The sequence below is a fragment of the Ostrea edulis genome, chromosome 1 (assembly GCF_947568905.1).
Source record: "Ostrea edulis chromosome 1, xbOstEdul1.1, whole genome shotgun sequence".
NCBI classification, from domain to species: Eukaryota; Metazoa; Mollusca; class Bivalvia; order Ostreida; family Ostreidae; genus Ostrea; species Ostrea edulis.
In genome coordinates this window covers 36,446,325-36,472,037 of record NC_079164.1, presented here as the reverse complement: position 1 = coordinate 36,472,037, position 25,713 = coordinate 36,446,325, and the positions used below count along the sequence as shown (strand labels likewise).

The 25,713-nt window shown below is 35.0% G+C and overlaps 3 long non-coding RNA genes across 4 annotated transcripts in view; all 3 read right to left on the bottom strand.

The window, feature by feature from the left end:
* Window positions 1-1,311: 1,311 nt before the first annotated feature.
* The window catches only part of LOC125657962 (uncharacterized), a 78,197-nt gene continuing 53,795 nt past the window's right edge, over window positions 1,312-25,713 (bottom strand). The window contains exons 1-3 of one of the 2 annotated variants that reach the window (XR_007363539.2): window positions 2,130-2,190; window positions 1,712-1,772; window positions 1,312-1,557 (exon numbers count right to left, since the gene is read on the bottom strand). This is a non-coding gene — a long non-coding RNA (uncharacterized LOC125657962). Of the gene's footprint in view, window positions 1,558-1,711; window positions 1,773-2,129; window positions 2,191-25,713 lie in introns of those variants that run through there. The other variant, XR_008798084.1, reaches the window with a different exon arrangement.
* Window positions 6,946-11,241, bottom strand: LOC130049542 (uncharacterized). Its single transcript, XR_008798087.1, has 3 exons — window positions 11,157-11,241; window positions 10,861-10,918; window positions 6,946-7,424 (listed from the first exon to the last, which is right to left on the bottom strand). It is a non-coding gene; the product is annotated as an uncharacterized LOC130049542 (long non-coding RNA).
* Window positions 16,814-24,459, bottom strand: LOC125657990 (uncharacterized). Its single transcript, XR_007363549.2, has 3 exons — window positions 24,383-24,459; window positions 24,081-24,138; window positions 16,814-17,169 (listed from the first exon to the last, which is right to left on the bottom strand). It is a non-coding gene; the product is annotated as an uncharacterized LOC125657990 (long non-coding RNA).

The following is a 25,713-nucleotide window of genomic DNA, read 5'->3' as shown; positions in this document are numbered from 1 at the left end:
ATAGGATCTGACATAACCCCATAGGGGTCATGTCCGCATGACTTTTGGCTTGGAATATTCATAAGACTATCAGCCAGTCCGATTGCGTCATACAGACAATGATGGCTATTTAGGCGGTTCCTGGCAATTTGTAAACAAGCCTCTCTCCCACGAAGTTTATTCCACACTGTAAAATTGTATATTCTTGCATAACGAATTTCAAACTTTAGCAATAATGCCTAATCTATTCCGTTCATACAAACAACAAAACGTACAATATAAAATACATCCAAATTAAATTAATTGTGAATTCCGATTGATGTATGAAATGGGTTGGGTACGATTTGAATAGTTTTCAAGATGGTTTACTTAAATAACTCGAGGAATATAAAGCCAGTCGACGTAAACGGTGCATTGTGACGTCGCATCTAGCTGCGATGTGTTTTCTTTCAAACCAAACCATCGCAGCCATTTTCCTTGAATTGTGAACACCGACAATTTCATAGGCGACGCGATGATTGGCTAACAAAGTTAACATGAACATGACCCCCAATCGCGTTATGTCGGATTTTCTTACTGAGAGTATACGGCGCGGATCTGAGAAGTCTAATTTTAATTAGATTGCCTTTTCAATTTTGTCCAACGAAATATTACTTACCCTTTCTGAAATATAATATCCATTAACTGTACGTGAACGGATATCGGACCAATTCCAATTCAAATCAATCAAAAACGCCATATCATACACGTTTCCATAGCATTTTGATACTATAAAATCAGGATAATGTCATTTTGAGAGGAATCTCATCTTCGCTAGCCAAGTTTGACGATCCAGTGTTTCTCTATTCTACCTAGGCGGCTTTAGTCACTGAAATAGTGCTTCCTATTAATTCTATACAGAGTTATGTCCATTAGCATATTACTTATTTTTTGTCCAATAAAAGTTCGTCTTACTATCTTTCTCGGTATTTAACATTAGGACCTTCACGGGAATACACTCAGTACCAACAGAGAAGCTGTTCCATTTAAAAACTTTGAGAAAAATCTAGAATACAAGCTTACGATTGCTTCGTCTGGTTTTCATGCTTTGACATAGTCTGCATGGCAATCCAATCATGGGGGGTAGACATTACTGTTTATACGCAATTTTTAAGCACGATTTCATTGGATGCCCTGGAATCTCAAGGCGCGTTGTTTTGAAAGCTGCTAAATCCGCGTGTGAATAGACAAACACTCTGGATCTTCATCTTTGGCTAGCCAAGATGGGCAATTCAATATTGTAGGTTAAATCCTATCATGGTATTTGAGTTGTTTTGTAAAAAATATTTTAAAGACAGTAAAACTTGATTTTATTTCATTGGTCATAGGTTTAGGCAACAATTGTCATAATTCTTTGATTTTATTCCATCGGTGTTAGTCCTTGAATTAAAATTCAAGATTCAAAGTTAACACAGTTTCTGTGTTATTTGTTCATGATCAGATTTCCCATAGCCATAACTATGGCAACGATCACCATACTTCCGGTGATAGCAGTCCCTCCATTTCCCCCAGCTGCGGTAGTGGTAGTACTCGTGGCCTCTAAATAAAAGGATGATAATGATACTGTTCAATAAAAGACATATCTGTATCAATCATTGTATAATTTTGATGTTTAATCATAAGGAGCTGTTAAAAAAATAAAACACTTAGTTCGTAACACAGTAACGGAAAAGGGAAAAACCACGAAATTTACCTGAGTAACCAACGAAGAGTAGCAAAATTACGCCAACAAGACACTTTAGAAATCTATCCATCTGAAGGAGAAATATATAAATCTTTGATTAAAATTAAAATCCAAGATTCTTTATAGTCGCAGTAATTAATGTAGAACATTATACTGAGAAATTAACACGCTGGTTTTAATTCCATATGTTCATGATTTATTTTTTCCGCGAAATTAAAACCATAGTGAAGATATGTTTCAAACATTTCAATGCTTTCGTAATCAAAATTCGAAATGTAAATTTTCTCGTAACATTAAATTCAAAACCTTATTAACAAATCGTGAAATTTTAGCACCGCATATTTAAAACAATATACAGTAATAATAAATATTATGCTTTGAGATTTGAAAAAAATAACAAAATTTTGATATTTTTAAATTTCTCTACCTTTCCTCTGACTCTTTCCCAGTTTCTAGAAAGGGAAAGAAAAATTATTCTTTAAATACGAAGGGGCAGATACCACGTGAATGCATTGTTATCGGTATTGCATAATGAATGATCTTATGAAAAGGTTTTGCTCAAAACGTTCAATGTGATTAATTTGATTACATAATTTTTAACACAGAAAAGTATCGCAGCGTTTTTGTGATATGATACAAAATTTAATCTGACATATTCGTGATAAATCGGAGAAACATTTATTTGAATTTTGATAAGTGACATCTTGAAAAGTCGGGGTGATAAGCTGGTGATATTTTTCCAGGTCTTTAATAAACACCTTTGCTATTTTTCCAAATTTACTTTAAGACATTCCATCGTAGATTTCTTCCTGGTACGTAATAATGTTATCTAGAAATTGTTGGTCAATTCTGAAAAGAAATCTGAACAATATCGATAAACTGACTTTTCGCGCGAAATATATTTCTTGCAACCTAACATTAACAAGCAAAGAACGAGCTTGTATATTTTCATGACGTATTTCTTAAGTTTTAAATATACTTCTGGGCAGATGTTAATTGATTTAAAACCAAATGAAATAACTTGCATTTTTGAAACAATGAAAAGTACACAAACGCAGAAAAACAATGGAAACAGAGAATTTAGAAAAGTCGTAAATGGAGAAAAACAATGGAAACAGAGAATTTAAAAAAGTCGTAAACGGAGAAAAACAATGGAAACAGAGAATTTAAAAAAGTCGTAAACGGAGAAAAACAATGGAAACAGAGAATTTTAAAAAGTCGTAAACGGAGAAAAACAATGGAAACAGAGAATTTAAAAAAGTCGTAAACGGAGAAAAACAATGGAAACAGAGAATTTAAAAAAGTCGTAAACAGAGAAAGACGTGTTTTGATTCTGATCGAGAAAAAATTAAAAGCCAATTTTCAAAGTGAAGATGAGTATTAAACAGAGGGAAAGAAACCAGTTCGAAACTGGAGAAAAACCTAAAGGTGGTTCACTACACCCTGATATAGTTTCTCAAATCAGTACGAATTGATTTAATCACAAAAAATATCATGATATATGATAAGTATGTATGCCAAAAAGCCAAAATATATACATGTGCAAATTTGGATAAAAAATTATTTTCCAAAATTTTTTTTCAACACATATGAACAAAAGACTGGCGGATTTGAACTCGAGATCTGCGGTTCACCAGCCCAATGCTTAATTACTGGGCTGCGATGATAGACAAACTAATCCATTGATACAATTAATTTCACAAAACATTTAAATCGCTATTTTGTGACGTACATTGTAGTATCATGAAGAGTATCAGCTTTAGTGTAGTGAACTACCTTAAGAGACTGTTTAAGTACTTGTACATTCATGTGTACGTGAAAATAAACCAAATAATAGAAGCTGTGGCCATTTTATGTAATGAAAAGCATGAAACGCCTAACCCGTGCGACGTTGTTCTACCTTTCCCCGAACATACATCAGTGGTACACTGAAAATAGAATGTATATAACATTATTGTAAAATAATAAGTTTTATGGAATCGCGTTCCTCTTTAAAATATTGTGATAAACTTTGTAGAGTGTGATGTTTATTTTAGGTGTTTTTCATGGTTTTAGTCTGACCCCTATGTTTTGGTCACGTGACGAAAGTTAGCCTCACTTGATCATTGTTGCATCGGAGCTTGTAGAAAATTCTTGCCAAATTATTAACCCACCCACCTTCCCCGACGCTCACCGAGCATTTTACACTTTGTTCTATTGGGCATTTTGTTTTTGAACGCCAACTTTTGGGTTGTATTGTATATATATGTTTTTACACTTTGTTCTCTGTTTTTAAATCTTACAGTATTTTGTTTATACCAGGGGAGATCATTAGGCAGCTTTCATTAGCAACAATGTATGATCTATTTATGGGTGATCTCCCCTTTTTACAGTGTCATTTTTATTTCTTCATTAATTTGTTTTTATATCAGGGGAGATCACTACGCAATTTTAAGTAGTATATCATTCTGGGTGATCTCACCTTTTTACATTGTCATCACAATAAATGACAATTCACACAAGTAATGTTGTCTGTCTTACTGTTGGGGTCAGAGCAACACGTTTCTGTGATCATCATTAAACGGTAAATTTTGCTTATGCATGATACTGAGATTTATATGTGTAGAACAAAATCACAATTTTAACTTTCATGACACAGACTGCTGCCGCTGAATGTCATAATTACATAGCCAAGACTGTTTAAATCTCATTTCACCCAGGCATGTAGAGTCAGTTTGGGGGATTTTTATAATGATCGTATTCTGTTAGTTTCATATGCAAATAAAGATATATTGGGTGTCCCATCACCACATTTTCGATGAATGAGAAAAATGTAAGCAGCTTAAATTAATTGAGCCCATGTAACGAGGCATGATTGTTGTGCCCCCCTCCCCCTGCGATTTAAGAAATGAAAACCTGGGGTGGGGGGGGATGTAAGCAGTGTTAGTTAATTACTTTAACCCCCTCTCCACGATTTAAGAATTTGAAGATCGGGTAAAATCCTATCCTTTCTTTACTTGCCAAGTTAACGATCAAGTTCTTCGGCTGCTACACCCTTTGAAATTAATGCTGCATGTCTGTCTGTCTGCTATCTGAGGTAATAGTTATGAGATAATGATCTTAGCCGATGACGTGTTTAACATGCTATACATTATACTTTATTTTAAGCCTATGATGTGTTTAACAGGGTATACATTATACTTTATTTTAAGCCTATGATGTGTTTAGCATGCTATACATTATACTTTATTTTAAGTCTATGATGTATTTAACAGGGTATACATTATACTTTATTTTAAGCCTATGATGTATTTAGCATGGTATACATTATACTTTATTTTAAGCCTATAGGGTGTTTAACAGGGTATACATTATACTTTATTTTAAGCCTATGATGTATTTAGCAAAGTCTATGGATGGGTTTTTAGCATGGTATACATTGTACTTTCACTGTGTTTAAGTGATGTATAACATCAGATTGGTACCGTATAAGTTTTTACACTATAGAAACAGTATCTTCATGTTTTGACATTGAAATGTTTAGCTCTGTGTAAACACAGCTTTCATTTTTTGATATTAATTTGTTTCCCCATATGGGCACAGTTATTTAAGGGATATCATGTTTGAAATCCATTTGGATATGACAAGACAGGGGATGATTACTCCTCCTAGACACCTGATCTCACCTCTGGTATATCCAGGGGTTCGTGTTTGCCCAGCTCTCTGTTTTGTATTGCTTATAGGAGTTATGACATCGGTCACTCTTCGTTATCTGCAACTTTCACTGGTCACCTGATCAAATCCTATAACGTCTGAATTAGCTTTTAAATTCATGTTATATACCAATGAAACTCTAAAAATGATATCTTATTTCTTATTTCTATATTTCTCTTTAAGTTGCGTTCTTATCGAGCTCCATACATACGTGTATATAGCAAATGACTGAAATAACGATCGGACAACACAAAATATAGTTCGTTAGATTTTTATCGAATAAATAATTTGGAACAATATCTAAGAGAACATAAATATTCAAATTAGAACGAATGAAAAAAGATGAAACGGGTGTAAAATAAAGGTAATTTAGAGCGTCGAATCAACTTAAATGAACGACGACAGGAGGAAACTATTATCCGTGAGGTGATTTGGTCGCGATCAGGGTTGGAGAAACCGTGGTGTTGGCCTCCTTGAAAATAAAAAAAGCGCAATTGTTGAACATGAATTTCGACAGAAAGATGAGAGAGAATTGACGGAGGATAGATGGATCAAGTTAACTTTAAACTCTTGGTCGGGTTTTTGCAAATTAACGCATGTTTATCGCTAGAACTCGTACATGTAGTTTTAGGTTGCTAATTTTACATCCAGAGTGTACAAGAGAAGATAAATACGAACTGACAGAAAGTTTTTATTCCTTTGAGAGATTATTCATGTTGTAAAATTTTAATGAAGATTCGCAGTGATCCCCTGGCATGGCCTCGAAACCAGCGTCTCTCATGACCGTGGTGGTTGGTGCCCGGAAACAACAGGTTATTATCATCATAAAGTAAATAGGCCTATAACTCTGCCTTTATTTCTTCGCTTCCAATATCAAAGTCATCGTATGAATTCGCAATATTTATGCCGTTCTTGTCACACTGATTCTGACTACAGATTACTCCGTTTATATGATCGGGATGTAGGGCACACGGCAGGTGTGACCGGTCGACAGGGGGTGGATGCTTACTCCTCCTTGGCACCTGATCCCACCTCTGGTGTGTCCAGGGGTCCTTGTTTGCCCAACTATATATTTTGTATTGCTTATAGGTGTTATGAGATCGATCACTTTTCATTATCTTCACCTTTCATTGATCACTGTTCGTTATCTTCACCTTTCATTGCAAAAATTGCACTTTTAATTACAGATGATGTTTGAAATTTGTTTGATTAAATAATGAAATTCTTATTTGTTTACAAAACAAATTCCTCCTAGGCACCTGATCCCACCTCTGGTGTGTCCAGGGGTCCGTGTTTGCCCAACTATCTATTTTGTATTGCTTATAGGAGTTATGAGATTGATAACTGTTCGTTATTTTCACCTTGCATATACATATCATGATTTTTAAAATTTAATTTCTGTTATGCCATTGTGTAAGCAAGAAGCCAGGTGACAGTATGTAGTACATTGACAAAATAACTAGTACAGTTGACTAAAATACTTTTGAAGCTGTGATTGTATTCGTACGCAAGAAAGTCATGTAACCGATTTAATGTCATCAAAAATTGTATTAAATTTTTAATTTATGTAACGAAACACATTGCGATCTAATCCAGTATAATTCTGGTAAATCAAAACTCAATATCAACATCAGTATTTATCAACAAGTACGTTTATATACATCATTGGAAAGATTTGCAATTCAATAGTTTGTACTAATGTCGTAAAATTTATGATACAAATTAAGAAAACACTTGGTTCACATAAGAGATAGACAATTTTTCTCAATTTAAGTTGGATTAATTCAAACGTCCTTAAAACATCATTTTCTCATTCCTCAATTTATTTTAAGAAAATCCGTATATTTTTACAGTTTAATTTTAGATAGTCCCAGAACACCAAGAGTACACAACATGAAAGCCACACTTCCGGTTATCGCAACAGCTCCGGATCTAGTATTATTGTTAGCAGCATTTCCACCGGTACGAAGGTTGGCCGGATTATTTGGCGGATTATTTCCAGGAACAGTAGCATTTCCTGCTGAGTTACCTTATGAAAAAAATATAATTATTACTTATTTGTAGAATTGAAAACCAAAAGTTCTAACATCATAACAGCCATATCAGAGTTAGAAAAGGTATTGCATTTGTTAACATTCCTTTTCATAAAAGCATGCATGTATATCACATTTAGTACATGTACTGCATGAAAGTCGAAGATAACGAACAGTGTTTCAGAGTTTCATTGGTATATAACATGAATTTAAAAGCTAATTCAGACGTTATAGGATTTGATCATGTGACCAATGAAAGTTGCAGATAACGAAGAGTGACCGATGTCATAACTCCTATAAGCAATACAAAACAGAGAGCTGGGCAAACACGGACCCCTGGACACACCAGAGGTGGGATCAGGTGCCTAGGAGGAGTAAACATCACCTGTCGAACTGTCACACCTGCCGTAAGCCCTATATCTTGATCAGGTAAACGGAGTTATTCGTAGTCAAAATCAGTGTGTCAAGAACGCCCTAACAATTGGCATGAAACACGTAAGACAACATTTAACCCAATCGTAGGTTGTATTGGCAAACTAGATCGTTATAACGACCATATAATTTGCAAAATGCCGAATTAAAACGAGACCGTTGGAACCCCTGCACCATCAACTTGTTTGTCAGTAGCTTGCTTCTATTTAAAAACTGACTATAAGCAGAACAAGCTTTTGCGTAACGAATCAGTTGAGAGATGTAAACACCATATGTAGGTGATAATGGAATATTGCTACATAAATATGGGAAGTTGAAATCAATCCATTCCACATAAAGTTGAGTTGTTAGTTTGTCGTTAATGTCTACTTTCAATAAAATATCTAAATATGAAGCAGAAGTGGACGAATCCGTGGTGTATTTTATTTCAAGTTCTCTGGGATATATTGAATCGACATATGAATGAAGATTATTATTGTTAATAGATAATACATCGTCGATATATCTAAATGTCGAATTGAAGGTCACAGCAAGTTTTTTTTTCTCACGTAGAAGTTTTTGAATATATTCTGCTTCATAGGAAATAAAAACTTTCATAAACTAAAAATTGGAAATTCATATCATGTTTTGTTTGTTTGTAAGTTAGAATTTTTCACTCATGTAGGACCATCACTAGTTGTTGGTGACTTGCCACAAAGTTTGACCTAAGTATGCCATTCAGGTATTTAGCAGTAAGGGTTCGCCATAGTGTTAAGGCATATCGTGACACCGGACCTCCGCTTTCCAGGTCATATACAAAAGACCGTAATTGTCACCTCTGATGATGTGTGCTTGGCAAAGTAACAGTCACTATGTTAAACGTCTTATGATGAAGTAAAAGTATCTCATTGACGTAATGAAAACAAAGATTATTAGTATATAAACATCGGCATAATTTCAAAATTTAACAAGTAAATTAAACACTGAAAATTTACGTTGCAATGATTGAAATATTCTAATAAAACTCATCAAATGTGAAAGATCGCCATCTTTACTTTAAGATAAGAGGTTTGAAAACGCATACTATTCGTATATGACAGAAACCAAGTCAAATGTTGTGCTTCTTGCTTCTTTTATCTAAAGATAATCATAATTGTTCTGCATACATTTACAGTAGACGTTGATGATGCAGTGCACTTTCTGTGTTGTGTTGAAATTCAACCATGTTTTTAGTTAATCAAACAATTAACAATGTCATTTTTATTGACGTTACACAATTCGTGTAGTTTCAAGTTGCTGAGAAACTCAGAATACAACATAGATTTTGTCTTTGCTAGAAGGTTGCAAAGCTAGCACAATCTAATGACTAAAGAACAACAAGTGATTATCAAAGGTCGTTTTATGTATGTCAACGGTATGTAAATTAGTTATAGTCGATTGTTACGTTTCTAGATTATAATGCCAAATGGAGGATAACAAACAGTTCTAAATCTCATCAATTCTATAAAGCTTTCAAGTAGGTGGAATACGGTTTTCTTTTTATAATGCGACGAATGTTCAATTTTCAAAAACTAAAACTGTCATACACGAGATTAATATATTAACAATAGTAGATTAATATTATAACATCAATCCAATTTCAAACATAAAGAGTCAAACAAGTTTCTTATATCTAGAGGTATCGGACAATGTTGTCCGAATTCGTCTTTATTATTCCCATTTGCAAACATTACACTTAAAACTGAAAGGTGAAAATATAAACAAATTGTTTAAACTTAACTGTTCTTCAAAAATTGTGCTCAAAGTTGAAATCTGTATTTAAAGTTATATTAATAGTTATGATGAATTCAAAATTTTACACAAACTATCATATATCTTATTGAGTAAAACAAATTAATGGTTCTATGAGTATCTTCAAAAATATACTCACAAATAATGTATAAAGTTTGATTTACATAGTCAAAATATTCAGTCAATTGATAAAACTCCTCTTATGTTTCATTAACAAAACTACAAACTTTATTTCTAATGTTTATTCTTCTTACAAACGTCAAAAATTCCTTATCATTCATTTGGCGATTCGATATATCCCAGTGAACTCGAACACAATACACCATTGAGTCTTTCATATTTGCTTTAGACTTGGCATTTTTTGAACATAGATGTTAACTCCAAAATAACAACTCAATTCTATGACAATCGGAAAGGACTTCAGGATGATTTCAGCTTCTCCATCGTCAACTTCTCATTTTGTGTAGCAATAGTCCATTATCACCTGCATTTGGTGTTTATATATCTCAACTGATTCGATACACAAGAGCTTGTTCTGTATATGGTTAGTTTTTAAATCGAGGCAAGCGACTCACAAACAAGTTGATTGTGCAGGGGGTTTCAACAATCTCGTTTAAAGTAAGCGTTTCGGAAATTCTATGGTCGTTATAATGATCTAGTTTGCAAATACAACCTATCATTGGGTCAAACGTCTGAAGTGTTTCATACCGATTGTTAGGCCGACTACGGATAACTACGTTTACCTGATCAAGATGTAGGGCTCACGGTGGGTGTGACCGGTTAACAGAGCATACATATGCTTCCTAGCCACCTGATTCCACCTTTAGTATATCCAAGGATCCGCCTTTGTCCTCTCATAATTTTGCATCTTTTCATAGGATTTATGAAATTGATCACGTTTTTCTTCACAGAGAGAGAGGGAGAAAGAGATAGCTACATTACCCGATGAAGAATGAATCTAGTTCAGAATAGTGTATTGGTTTTCATAGGTGCATATTATATGTTAATCTACATTCATAAATATCTTAGGGTCCTTAGATGAAAAGGTGAAGGTTACGAACAATGATAAATTTCATAATTCCTTTAAAATACAAATTTAAGGTAGGATGAGTAAGCATCTGCTGTTACCCACTCACACTTGCTGAGAGCCCTATATCTTAATCAGATGAATGGAGACATTTTATCAATTTAAATCCATCAGTATTTAGATAATAAATAAATCGGACATACCTTCATGGATGGAAATAATAACGAGAATGAGAACGGCGAGGAACCGGATATTCTTCATCTGAAACAACACGTGAAATTTACATCAAACTCAATCGTCATCCAACAGCTGTGCAAGTACAGAAACGTTATGAATTGAATTCTAGATATCAAATGCCATTGTCAGTTTCCACTATGAATTCTCTTACTTTGATACCACTTCAATAAGTCCGTTTACGATAATAATTACTAATATTCAATAGCCAATCCAAGTTCATAATGTCTTGTGTACTAAATTCAGAATAATGAAAAATACTCACCTTCGTAATATTGGACCCTTGCTTGAATTGTTAAGATAACTTTTACTCTTTGCGAACTGTCTGTAACGTCTTTTATACTGTTGCTATAATTGAGGTGGTTTCAGTAGATGAAAAGGTTCAAGATAATTTCTAATAAATGAATCCAAGAAACTTTGTTATCGTTTTGCATGACTTTTTCTTATCTCCTTGTTGTAAGATACCATTCAGAAAATAAAACTAATGTATACATATTAAATCGAAATAAGAAAGAACAATGAAAAACATTGTATGTTATATAACGTCAAGAATACTTTCTCTGGGTGATATTCAAGAATTTATGGTCACTTCACAATAGCAACAGTGGTGTTTTGACAAATGACATCGTGTCATGGAATAGGAAGTTTAAAAATTCGAAAGTGAATTGGTAGAAATTCTTTGACCGATTTCACGAAAAAAAAATCACGATTGTGATAAAAATTTGACCAGTTAAATTCGTTTCAATCGGTTACGAAGTTTAACTGAAATAAAATATGCAGACAAATGTAAGGATTGTTTTTGCAAAGTTTGTCATACAATGTAGTATGTTTGTGAATTACATCGATTACTAGATGATGGACAATCGTTCTCCAGGCCTAACAAGCCACGTCATCAAATCGGATCCCGTGGGGATCCGGGTTAAAATAGGTCCTCAGTACCCCCGGGAATCCAGGTTAGAATAGGTTCTCAGTATCCCTGGATGTGGGTTAGAATAGGTCCTCAGTACCCCCTGCGTATTGTAAGAGACGACTAAATGGGGTGGTCCTTCGGATGAGACCGCAAAACCGAGGACTCGTGTCACAACAGGGGTAGCACAATATATATCCCTCCCTGCTCAATGGCCATAAGCGTCGATCATAGGTCTAAATTTTGCAACCTTTCACCGGCAATGGTGACATCTCCATATGAGTAAAATATTCACGAGCAATATACAACCAGTTAACCTCTCTTAATTTTGTATTATTTAAAGGATTAATGAGATTGATTACTTTTCATTATCTTCACCATTTCATCCTTAAGCATCTTGAAGTACTAGCATGCTTTTCTCTAAAACTGTTTAGGCATGTACTGTCTGTGTTTTTCATAGTTTTATTCAAGCAATAAACTAACACAGTAATATGTATAATGAATTTCACAATAAAATACATCTTGTCATTTGTGATATACAAACCCGTCGTTACTAGATGTAATTGGTACATAAATCTATACATCATATCATTCACAGCTCTCTGATACTTAAAATTCTCTGTTGTGACACTGAGAGTAACAAAACCAAGCGCTGTAGTGTAATAGTAAAGCTCTTTTATCTGAATACCAACTCCGTATTCTAAAACTGCTTTGTAGGAAATGTGAGGCAACAACTAATTGTGTTCGTTGCCAGAAACTTTACACAGGGTACTATTGCATAAAATCACAATTAATGACTATTTCTCAGAAATTGTTATAGAGAATTAGATCCCTGTGATGAAATATATATATATATATGAGTAATCAAAGGAATTCAAACACCGTATTTTCTGTTTTCTAATTTATTCAGCCAAGTATTGACAGTACTTTCCGCCGACCCTATCAATTTCCAGAAAGGCAAGGAAAATCACGTGAAACAATCAGCCAAACGGTTATCTTTGTTGATTTTTAAAGTCGTTCAGATGGTGAAATTATCAAGATTGACAAACAGAAAATCACATTTCCTAATTTTTCTTTCAGTTACTCTGACGGCTTCCAATGACTACATCATAGTTCTTGAGTAAGCAAATTATTTCTAAATTTATTCATTTGGTATTTTAGTTACTATGAACAACGCACATCAATTTTAGAAATCAATATCCATAGGATTGACAGGTGGTAAGGGTAGATCGATATTCTGGTGCGTGAGAATGAGTATTGTAAGTGACACCATGCTATAGTTTGGATGCCGTCACTGCAAACAACGAGAGATATGATAAGGAGTTGGACTACTTTTAAAAAAAAAACTAGATAAGGCAATATCTCCTCAACTATTTAAGGTATGACTTTCATATTTTGTATATAGATGTATTATGGCAAGACCTTACATTTCATACAATGATCTCTGATCTTGGCCTCGTAGTTTGATGCAAATATCAAAACTTTAACCTTGCTCATAACTTTGGTATAAGTGATTGGGTTTCCCATATTTTACTTGCGAATTTCTGTGGCAAGACCTTTTCAATACCAAAGATTTTAAATTGTTACCATCATTTTGGAGTTTCACTTACTTTTAAGAAAACCAAACATAATCAATTTTAAGGTACTTCATATTTTGTATAGATATATTTATGGTAAGATATTTCATTTCATCCCATGAGCTTTGACCTTGTGACATTGGAATGTTTACACAAATTTCAAAACTATATCCGAAACTTGAACCTTCTTAATGACTTTCTAATTGAGAGTGATATGGCTACCATTTTCCATTTGTAAAGACCTTTCTTTTCCTACCAAAACTTTTAACTTGGTTAGCTCACTCAAGTGAACTTTTCTGATCACCCGATTTTTTAAGTCACCCGAGTAAACTCAGGTGACCTATTGCAATTGGTTGTCGTCCGTCGTCCGACGTGCGTTAACAATTGAGCATTTTAACTTCTTAATAACTACAATTTTAATTATTTTCAAATTTAGTGTGAAGCATCATTAGGACAAGGGGGACAAAAATTGTAAATTTCAGGACTCCAGCACCCTTGGTGGCGGGATAAAAACTGTCCAAAATACACCAATTTCACAAATCTTCTTCTCAAGAACCGCACACATGTAATAAAAACAAAATGCATTGATGTGATGTAGAGCAGGAATTATAAATTTCATGATAAACAGGATGGAAGTTCTGACCTCAGGACGGGGCCAAAATTGGTATATAGTGTTTGTGTGTAGAACACTTAAATAAAATCTTCTTTAGTGCTATTGATACTAAATTGAAAGTAAATATATATTTAGAAAGAACAGGTAGTCCTTTACCAAAATTGTAAATTTCATGATCCCAGGGATAGGGGTTTGGTATCAGGATGGGGCCAAAATGGTCAGATATTAAATGTGTGAACAATAGAAATTTTTAACTTCTTGATAACAATCATTCCAATTCTTTTTTTTTCTTTTTTTTTTTGGTATTAAACATAGTTGGAACAAGGGGAACATGAATAATTGTAAATTTCAGGATTCCTGCACCCCTGGGGCTTTTGGGTGGGACAAAAAACTGTCCAAAATAAACAATTTTCAAAAATATTCTTTTCAAGAACCACATACATGTAATAAAAACTAAATGCATAGTGATGTAGAGCAGGAATTGAAAATTTCATGATCCACGGGGTAGAAGTTCTGACCCCAGGGCAGGGCCAAACTTGATATATAGTGTATATATGTGAAACACTTAGATAACATCTTCTTTATTGCTATTGATACTAAATTGCTAAATGGATAGAGCAGGTAGTCTTTTACCGAAATTGTAAATTTGATGATCCCCAGAGTAGGGGTTCTGACCCCAGGGTTGGGCCAAACTTAATATTTGGTATTAATGTGTAAGTTTGCTGATACTGTATGAAATCTAAATGCATACTTAGGAATAGCAGAAAAGGACATACAAAAAATGGTAAATTTCACAACCCAGGGTTATGACTTTAAGATGGGTCCACTTCTGCTTCATACTTAGATATTTTATTGAAAGTAGACATTGACGAAAAACTGACAACTCAACCGTATGACAAACGAGATGATTTCAGCTTCTCCATCGTCAACTTCCCAAATTTATGTAGTATTATTCCATTATCACCTGGATATGGTGTTTATATCTCTCAAATGATTCAATGCGCAAGAGCTTATTCTGCGTATAGTCAGTTTTGAAATCGAGGCAAGTTACTGAAAAACAAGTTCATGGTACAGGGGTTTGAACAGTCTTGATTGAAGTCAGCATTTTGCAAATTCCATGGTTATTATAACGATCATATTCGTCATTACAACCTATCATTGAGTCAAATGCTGTCTGATGTGTTTCATACCGATTATTAAGCCGTTCTTGGCACACTGATTTTGACTACGGATAACTCCGTTTACCTGATTAGGATATAGGGCTCACGGTGGGTGTGACCGATCGACAGGGGATACTTACTCCTCCTAGGCACATGATCCCACCTCTGGTGTGTCCAGGAGTCCGTGTTTGCCCAACTCTCTATTTTGTATTGCTTATAGGAGTTATGAGATTCCTAAACGTTCTTTAGAATTTTTTAGAATCCACATTTGATTAACACCACTTCTGGCATATATAGTCGCACAGTAAGTTTTAAGTTTCTCCTTCACAGCTGTTAACATTTTCGTGAGGAGCAAAGATAGGGGCTTGGTAGAGCACTTACTAGATCCAGCAATGTATCTTTGTTTGTAAAGGTTTTTATGTAATTTAGGGATTCAGTATTGGTACGGTAACTCATATTCATTCGACCCATTGACTGGAATATTAAATGTGTCTAAAACTGAAGCATGGTTTTGAAGAATTTCATCTTTTCAAAGAGCAGTTGGAGTATAAGTATGATTACCAAAAGTGGAATTAATGCCCAGTTCGTTTAAAATACAGTTGTAATAATGAGCCTTACAAACAAAGACAATGTTGTTACTAGCTTTGTCAGCTGGAACCAAAAATATTCCTCATGTAACCTATCTAATTCTTTTATCACTTCTGGTTTACTAAACACAGAAGGACAGATGGTACGTACTTTTGTTTTCATGTGTCTAATTCGGGATTTTAATATCCCTCTTATGCTTTTAACCCATTCTGACAATGTATCAAGTTCTTCTTTTTCATATTTAGCCCATCGTCTGGCATAATCTTCGACAGAAGTCATAATAGAGATGAAGTTCTGTCGCCAATTAAACCTTTAAGAATAAGTGATTTGAGGTCCTCATTTCATGTTATCCCGCGTCCATTTAGGAAAACGAAAAGATACTTAATGTCCAAATAAATGTCCCATGTGATTTTGTTGCGCAATGACGCGACGTCAATGTACACAATCTACGTCTAGCTAAACGTGAAATGTTGCTATTATTTTTTTTAAATGATCTAAATTAAAATGATTTTAAAAACAGTATACAAGGTATCTAAGCTATAACATGTGTATCTCATAGATATGTTTTACTCTGGTACATGTACTTTAATTGGCTTTATCAAATGACGATTATACAGACAATATTTTGTTGCATGTACTACTGTATGTATGCATATAAAAATTCAGCATTGAACATTTGAATATTTATTAATCGTAATCATAAACAGGGTGCAAATTTACATATATGGCGGAAAGGGTCGCATGCAAATTTTTGTGGGGAACTGGGGAGGCGGCCATTCCTATCCTGGTTTCCCAATTTTCCTCTTTACCATAACTATATAATGAACTAATATTGTTGCGGTCGAAGAATTTTTGCGACCGGTAAGGGAATATGTATTGCCATGCAATACTCTCAGAATGCTTCTTTTTTCTTCATTCAATTGAAAGTTGAAACAACACTGATCAGTTTCATACAATTTGAAAGCTGAAAAACTTTCATTATAAACCACTGGGTGCTGACATTATAAGGACTTGCTGTTTCACAATGCAAAATTCTTCAAACACTTTTTAGAACTATAAAATGCAACTACAATCAAGTAAAGTTATAATTCAGAAAGAAATATTTATTACACAAATCATTGCATTATATAGTATTTGCGCAAAATAATCCATGTATCATTTTGTTTGGTTTTCAGTCGGGTCTCCTTTTCAAAATTTGCATGGTATCAAGTATGTTTTTCACAATGTATAGATATAGAAATCGGCAAAGCTTCAAAATAATACAGCCTATATTATTTTCATGAAACAGTAGAAACAAAGTGATAACAAAGTCAATATCACACTTCCAGTTATCCCTGCAGTTCCATTCCCAGAACCTGATCAGCTCCCTCCGGAATAACTTCCTCCTGTACCAGCTCCTGATGCACTTCCTGAAGTACCTCCAGCACAAAGTCCTGTGAAGCAATAAATAAACTATCTAGCGTTAATAAAAAAAAAACCATGGTACTGAAGCTCAGTAGCTCATGAACTTCCCTTATGAATGAAAGGTGAAGAAAAGAATAATGATCAATCTCATAACTCCTATAAGCAATACAAAATAGAGAGTTGGGCAAACATGGACCCCTGGACACACCAGAGGTGGGATCAGGTGCCTAGGAGGAGTAAGCATTCCCTGTCGACCGGTCACATCCACCGTGAGCCCTATATTCTAATCAGGTAAACGGAGTTATCCGTAGTCAAAATCAGAGTGCCAAAAATGGCCTAATAATCGGTATGAAACATGGACTCTTGGATATACTAGAGGTGGAATCAGGTGTCTAGGAAAAGTAAACATCCCCTGTCAACGGGTCACACCATGTTTCTCATAGGTATTTAATAAATGGTAAGTATGAGTTTCAATTTACACATGATAAATGTCAGCAACTGCTTGTCCGTATTAGTGAGGACCTGAAAACATTCCTTCGTCAGCGAAACGTGTTTTTTTTTTTTTTACTTCCCGTCGTGTCAAATTGCTGTTCTATTCAACAATTTGCTATATTTGTGAAAATATGGGACTGTTGGGTGTAATAAATGTATTTGTGAAACACTAATACCTCCGTATTGCAACAAAGGTAACCTCACAACGAATACACATATGACATATGAAAGCCCTATCACAAACCATTCAAAAGTTATGTTTAAGTGAGTTTTTCCAAAGTTGGTCAAATTCCAAGGTTAAGGATATGAAGTCAATATTTTGGTATCAAAAGAAACGTTTTGTCACAACAAATAAGCATGTCAAATATGGGAATCCTATCATTGACCATTCAAAACGTATGCCCAAGTTTCGTTTGTTTTTTTTAAGTACGTCGAACTTCAAGGTTAAGGTAACAACGTACCTGAAGAAAGGATTTGTCACTAGAAATACGCATGTGAAATATGAACGCTCTATCATCATCCATTCAAAAGTTATAATCAATGTTAAAGTTTTTGCAAACAGACAGACGGACAGACCGCAAACTACATCTTCGATTACGGGAGTATAAAATCCTCAATGTCATGACTTTGATCTACCAAAGAAAGCGAATTAGATTGCACACACAACCATGAGATCATCATCAATGATTATATATGTTCAAAAGAAATTCGGTAACGATATCAACGTCAATATGCAGATGACGTACTTAAAAATTCGTAATCGTATCTGATTAACCATTTAAATATCATCAAATCATGTTGGTGTTAAAATCTGCGTGCAGTGGTAATAAGAAGGGTAGCAAATACCTTGGGTATAGTTCTATTATCACTAGCAAGTGCAGATGTTATTCTTCCGATGATTTTTTTTTTCATTCTTAATTTTATTTAGGCATCATCCAAACAAATGTAAATGAACATTTAGAAATGTTACAATCATTAACAAGTGTATTTTTAATTGTTTTCCAGAAATAGATTTATCGACACTGTAACTATATTGACAAAGACTAAATTTTGTGTAGAAATAGCATTGTATAAGTATTGCTTGTAGGAGTTATGAGATTGATCACTGTTCGTTATCTTCACCTTGCATAAGGGGCTAAGGTTAGTGTATGAGTTAAGAATTCATGGTTAAGTTTAAAAGCTAAGGTAGTAGGATAAAGGGTCATTCCTAGAGTAATGGTTAAAACATACATATCACCAATTTGACACCGACAATACAATTTTTGTTGAAAATTAATGAACAAGATCGAATTTAAAATAAAAAAGCACAATTTACTTTTCAAAATAACTGGTATGTAATCAAGGAAATACATACATTACTTACTTTTCGATATGTATAGCAAAGGAATGAATTGTGTTGAATTTTTAGTTGTTATGAATGACAAAGGATATGACTTGTAAGCTTTTTATGATCTTGTGGTATATCAATTCCGTAGTGGTACATTCCTCTTTTAAGACAGATGTAATACAAGTATTCTTTTATTTTCCATAAATATTTGAAATACGATTATATTTTATATTATACTATCATTATTGGGATAGATTATCCCTTAAATATTTAGACCGTCCGGTGGTCTAGAGGTTAGAGCGTTCGACCCGCATGCGTCAGGCCGGGGTTCAAATCTCGGCCGCGACAGACCCAAGTTGTTACAAAAGGTAGTGACAGTTTTATATATATATATGTGTGTGTGTGTGTGTGTGTGTGTGTGTGTGTGTGTGTGTGTTACTTACATCTAATCGCATATGAATTAGATGGTTTTATCGAAGACAGTACAATACGTAGTTATTCCCCGTTTGTCCAATGCACCGAAGTCCATTCTTATTATTTCCCCTTGCGCTATATATAAGCGGCGGCGCTTTGTCTGCCTCTTCCTTTTCCAAACTTGCAGCATCATATCAGGTCGGTGATGATTTTTGCAGCAATCTACTTGCAGGCGTACCCTGCTAAAACCATTGACTTCCTTAAGTACATTCACACAGTAAGAATGGGGCTGGTAGGGGTTATAAGTGGTGGTATGAATATGATATTCAGTACCGCCTTCGCAAGGCCAATAACCCCGGTAGCTCTTGGGGGGAGGTCGACTCGGAACTTTGGCTTATGTGTATGACCCCATCTCCTGTGGAAACTCGTACTCTGAGTCTGAAACAAGCCCCGGTAGCCGCAGGGAAATGTTATGATTTCAACTTCAAAGGATCTTGTAGCAAACGTCCTTGTTTTTATGATCATATGTGCTTGCGATGTAATGGGCAGCATGTCACGATGCACTGTCCAGGGGTTCATCAACCGCAAGCAAATGGACTCAACAATTTTCACTTCCCGGTGAAATTTCAGTTTTCGGTGTCAAATTCAGCACCCACTTTTAGAGGGCAACAAAATCAATCATTCACTTATAGAGGGCCGAATATTTCTTCGCGCCCAAGAAACCGATTTCAAAACCAACAAAATGTGGGATTTAGGCAAAACGCCAATTAGAGTTTCAGTTTTTAAAAAATACTTAGATCAATATCCAAATAGAGCAGTGGCAAACAAATTATATCTAGGATTTACCCAGGGATTTCAGTTACATTATTTGGGGCCTAGGTTACATATACAATCGGAGAACTTGATATCAGCATATGAATACCACCGGGAGGTTAAAGAAAAACTTTGTAAGGAAATCGAGTTGGGCAGGATAGGCGGTCCATACAAAGAGTTGCCTATTTCCAATCTTCGTATTTCGTCAATAGGGGTGGTACCAAAGGAGATAATTCAGGATGGCGGCTCATAACTCATTTATCCTTCCCTGACCACTGCAGCGTTAATGCATTCATAGACCCCAATGAGACTTCAGTCGAATATATTTCATTTAATGAAGTCGTCCAAATGATTGCTCGCTTTGGTAAGGGAACATTTATTGCTAAATGTGACATAAAATCAGCATTTAGACTTTTACCCATATATCCTGGGGATTTTGATCTTTTGGTTTACAAATTTGACAATAAATATTACATTGATAAATGTCTGCCCTTGGGATGTTTTATATCTTGTAAAGTTTTTGAGGAATTTGCCACCTTTTTTAATTGGTTGTCAGTTAATCAGTGCGGCTTTGATTCGTTTGATCACTATCTCGATGATTTTATTTTTGTTGATCAAATGGCTCATGGGTGTAAACGTATTATGTCAGCATTTCAAAATATGTGTCGTGAACTTGGGGTTACCCTAGCAGATGACAAATCAGTAGGTCCAACAACCTGTCTAACTTTTCTGGGCTTAGAGATAGCCACAGTTCAAATGTTAGTTAAAATCCCAGGCCCCAGATTGCTTGAACTTAAGGTCATCATTGAGGATTTCATGTCCAGGAAAAAGACTACAGTCATTGTTAGGAAAGTTAAACTTTTTCACTCGAGCTATCCACCCTCGTCGTACATTTGTGAGGCGGCTATATGATGCTATAATAGGGGTAACAAAGCTTCACCACCATATAAGTATTACAAAAGCCATGCATGGAGATCTTTGGTCAAAAATTTTAAACAACTTTAATAGTCATGTTTACTTCTTAGACCAGGAATGGATATCAAATGATTTGTTAGAGTTGTTTACGGACAGTTCAGGGGCTTTAAACTTAGGTTGTGGGGCCTATTTTCAAGGTGAATGGTGCTACTTTGGTTGGTCCCCCTTTTGGGAAGACCTATTAGGTGATATGACATTTTTAGAGCTAATACCGGTCGTATTGACAGTCTATTTATGGGCCGATAAGTTTGCCAACAAGAAAATCATACTTCATATAGACAATCAAGCCCTTGTAGCAATATTAAATAAGCAGTCCTCAAAATCCAAATTGGTTATGTCCCTGGTTCGACCCCTTGTTTTGAAATGCATGCAGTATAACATTTTATTCCGTGCAGAATATATTCCCACAAAACTTAACATAATTCCCGATTCTATTTCTCGCATGCAGTGGGAAAGATTTCGTCATGCAGCGCCGGAAGCAGATCCAGTTCCACTGACAATCCCCTCCTCCTTCACAAACCTCATCTCTGGTTTGAATTCAACAAATTATTAGACGCTTCATTGTCACAAAATACACACAGAACTCACAATGCAAGTCACCAGGCGTATTACAAGTTTTGTTCAGAAAACCGGATCAGTCCAAATTGGCCACCCAACTTAGCTTCAATAGTTCAATTCATGTTAAATTTATCTATTAGGGGTTTAGCTTTTTCCACAGCCCGCTCATACATGGCAGCCTTGTAATATCATTGCAAATTGCAAGGAATTTATGATCCTACTTCTGAATTTTTGATTGTTAAACTTTTGCAAGGTATGAAACGTTTGGGGCATACTCCAGATAGCAGGCTTCCAATAACAAAACATTTTAGCTAGAATATCTCAGGTGCTTCCATGTATTAATAGTAATATTTATGAGTCTGCTTTTGATTTCCACTGCATTCTCATTAGCGTTTCACGGGCTGCTCAGGGTAGGCGAATTAGTTAGCGATCCCAGTTCAATAGCAAGAGTTGTACAAAGAGGTGATATTAAACTAGACAGAGCAAATGGCTCAATAAGTTTGACCATTAGATATTCTAAGACTGATCAGGTGGGCAAGGGTTCAGTACTTAACATTTCTAGGGTAGGAGATTCGACATGCCAATTTTATCATATGGATGTTTTTCTGATTGTTCGCCCTAATGACTCGGGCCCCCTTTTCTGTCATTTCGATCCGTCCCTATTGACTAGATACCATTTACTGCTATTTTGTCAAAAGCAATTAAAGTACTTCAATTGCCAGGCAAGTATAAAACTCATTCTTTTAGAATTGGGGCGAGTCCTGAACTAGCAATCAAGGAGTTTTCATCCGATGTCATTCGGAAATCTGGTATATGGCGATCTAGCTGTTATAAATCATACATACGTATACCAAAGTTCTAATTTCCAAGTTCATTTATTTGTAGAGAGTCAAATCGTTTGGTTCTTGGGATCCTCAATATTAAAGTGGGAACAAACAGAAGCTCTACTTAGGCCTGGTGGTTGCGGTTTGAATCTCGGTAGGGTAAATATATCTTTATTGTGGCAGGGTTACAGTGGTCTAGCTTTTATGCAGGTCGTCAATAAATTAAAATACTTAAGTAGATTTGGTCCGCAGCCATGCGCCATTCTACTACATTGCGATGGGAACGATTTAGGCCATACAGCCATAAGAAAATTGAGGTTACAGACTAAGAAAGTTGCAAAATTTATAAAAACAAATTTTCCCAATGCTAGGATTATGTGATCTTGCGTTCTACCGTGCATTGAATGGAAATATTCCCACAATAAGGCCAAAATGGAGGAAGCACGCCGGCGCTTCAATTCCTTTGCAAGCGCTTTAATCAAGTCGGAAGGGTGGGCTGTCATTTCATATCCATATATCAAACCACAACCCACATTTTTACACAGTGATGGGGTTCATCTATCCAAACTAGGGAATTCTATTCTATCAAACACACTACAAGGGGGCCTAGAAACTATACTATGCCACAACGTTGTATACTTTCCGCAGTACTCCTTATGGGTACGGCTTAATTATAGCAAAGTGCCGCTCTTCCCCCGCCCCCAGTGTGGGGGTTTCCTGCCATGATTTCCAGTACTGCCATTCAAGGTAGGAAACTTGTGGTGCTTACGAGCGGCACTGTCAGAACTTATGATAAAATGTGAAAATCTACAAGTCCTTGACCTCTGCACCTCCCAGGGTCAAGGTCATGATATGTTTTACCTCTGCATCCCCAGGGTCAAGCACTCTTTGATATGATGTGAACTTTGAACTGTGAACTGTGAATGTAGATATTTTTGAACTTTGAATGTTGACTTTTCAAAAGAATATGTTGATATTGAATTTGCTTTTGATGATGCTTTTGTTGTTTGTTTGGGCCTGCCCTTGATCATGCTGGCGACCCGTTTCTTTTGTGTTGTAAATACAGCCGTACCCATAAATGCCATAATAAAGATATAAGTATGTATATATTTATTTTTTGTTCATTGACACACTGTTCTGAGATAAATATTCAACGATGACTAAATACACATGATCCACATTTAATTAAATGTGGATCATGTGTACTTAGTCATCGTTGGATATATATATATATATATATATATATATATATATATATATATTACATTCATAAATACTTGAAAATCTTAGATGAAAAATTGAAGGTAGCGATCACTGATAGATCTCATAAATTCCATTAAGAATAGAAAATCAAACATAGGGCAAATATGGACCCCTGAACACATCAGAGGTGTGATCAGATGCCAAGGAGAAGTTAAGCATCCCCTGTTGACCAGTCACAACTGTTATAAGCCCTCTATCTTGATTAGATAAAGGAATATATTTTAAAAACGTAAAATAACAGTATTTAAATATCAAATTGATCGGACATACATACCTTCATGGGTGGAAATAAGAACGAGAATGAGAATGGCGAGGAACTGGACATTCTTCATCTGAAACAACACATGAAATTTGCATGAAATTCAATCGTCATTCAACAACGGTGAAAGTAGAGAAACACATTATGTATTGAAATCTAGATAATCCTAAATTATTGTCAGTTTCCTGTGTCAATATTATGTTACTTTGGATACCACTCCAGGAAGTCCATTTACAATAATATTCTACAATATTCAATAGCCAATCCAAGTTCATTATGCCTTGTGTCCCAAATTCAGAATAAAGAAAAATACACACCTTCCTAATCTTGGACTCCTGCTTTGATTGTTAAGTTGAATTTTCCTTTGCGCAAACTACCTGTAACGTCTTTTATACTGTTGCTATAATTGAGGTGGTTTAAGATAATTTCTAATAAATGTATGAAAACTTTCTTATCGTTTTGCGTGAGTTTTCCTTATCTCCTTGTTGTAAGATACCATTCAGAAAATAAAATTAATGTATGCATTTAAATCGAAATAAGGAAAGTAATGAAAGGGGAAAAAAACATTGTATATTACAAAATGTCTTGAATACTTTTCTGAATGATGTTGAAGAAACCACGGCCACTTGGCAATATCAGCAGTGGTGTTTGCCAAAGGACATCGTGTCAGACGTAAGGATGTTTTTGTCAAATATGACATAGAATGTTTGAATGATATTGATAACGAGATGATGGCCAATCGTTCTTCACGAGAACAGGCGTAACAAGATACATATCATAATCTATATCAACATGTTACTTCTCCTAGGGATCCTAGTTTGCCCCTCTATGAATTTTATAATCTTTAAAAGGATTAATGAGATTGATAACTGTTTGTTATCTTCACTTTTCATCCGCAATCATCCTATAGTAATGACATACTTTTCTCTATAATATGAATTCCATGTTACGAATGCGTAATCCAATATATGAAATATAATAGTAAGTATCTATTAATTTTGTAGATAGGTATGTGCTGTTTGTGTGTTTCGTAGTGCATGGAATTATCACAGTAATATGTATAATGTAAAACTTACACGGTAACAATTTTGATGCACCAGATGCGCATTTCGACAAATATTGTCTCTTCAGTGATGCTCAACCAAAATGTATAAAATCCGAAATAACAATGAATTTTTAGAGCTATTTTAGCGAAAAACAATGTGCCAAAAAAGTGGTGTCATATTCGTCTAAGGATAAGAGCTATGCGTGAGGGAGATAATCCTTAATTTTGAAATGAATTTATAAATTTTGTAACAGCAATTAAATATACATCCGTAATTTCAAGCTAGTAACGAAGTACTTAGCTACTGGGCTGTAGAGACCCTCGGGGACTAACAGTCCACCAGCAGAGGCCTCGACCCAGGGGTCATAATGTAAAACTTATACGGTACCAATTTTGATGCACCAGATGCGCATTTTGACAAATAATGTCTCTTCAGTGATGCTCAACCGAAATGTTTGAAATCCGAAATAACAATGCATTTTTAGAGCACTAGCTAAGTACTTCGTTACTAGCTTGAAAATACTGATGTATATTTAATTGCTGGGATAAAATTTAGAAATTCAGTTCAAAATTAAGGATTATTTCCCTCGTGCATAGTACTGA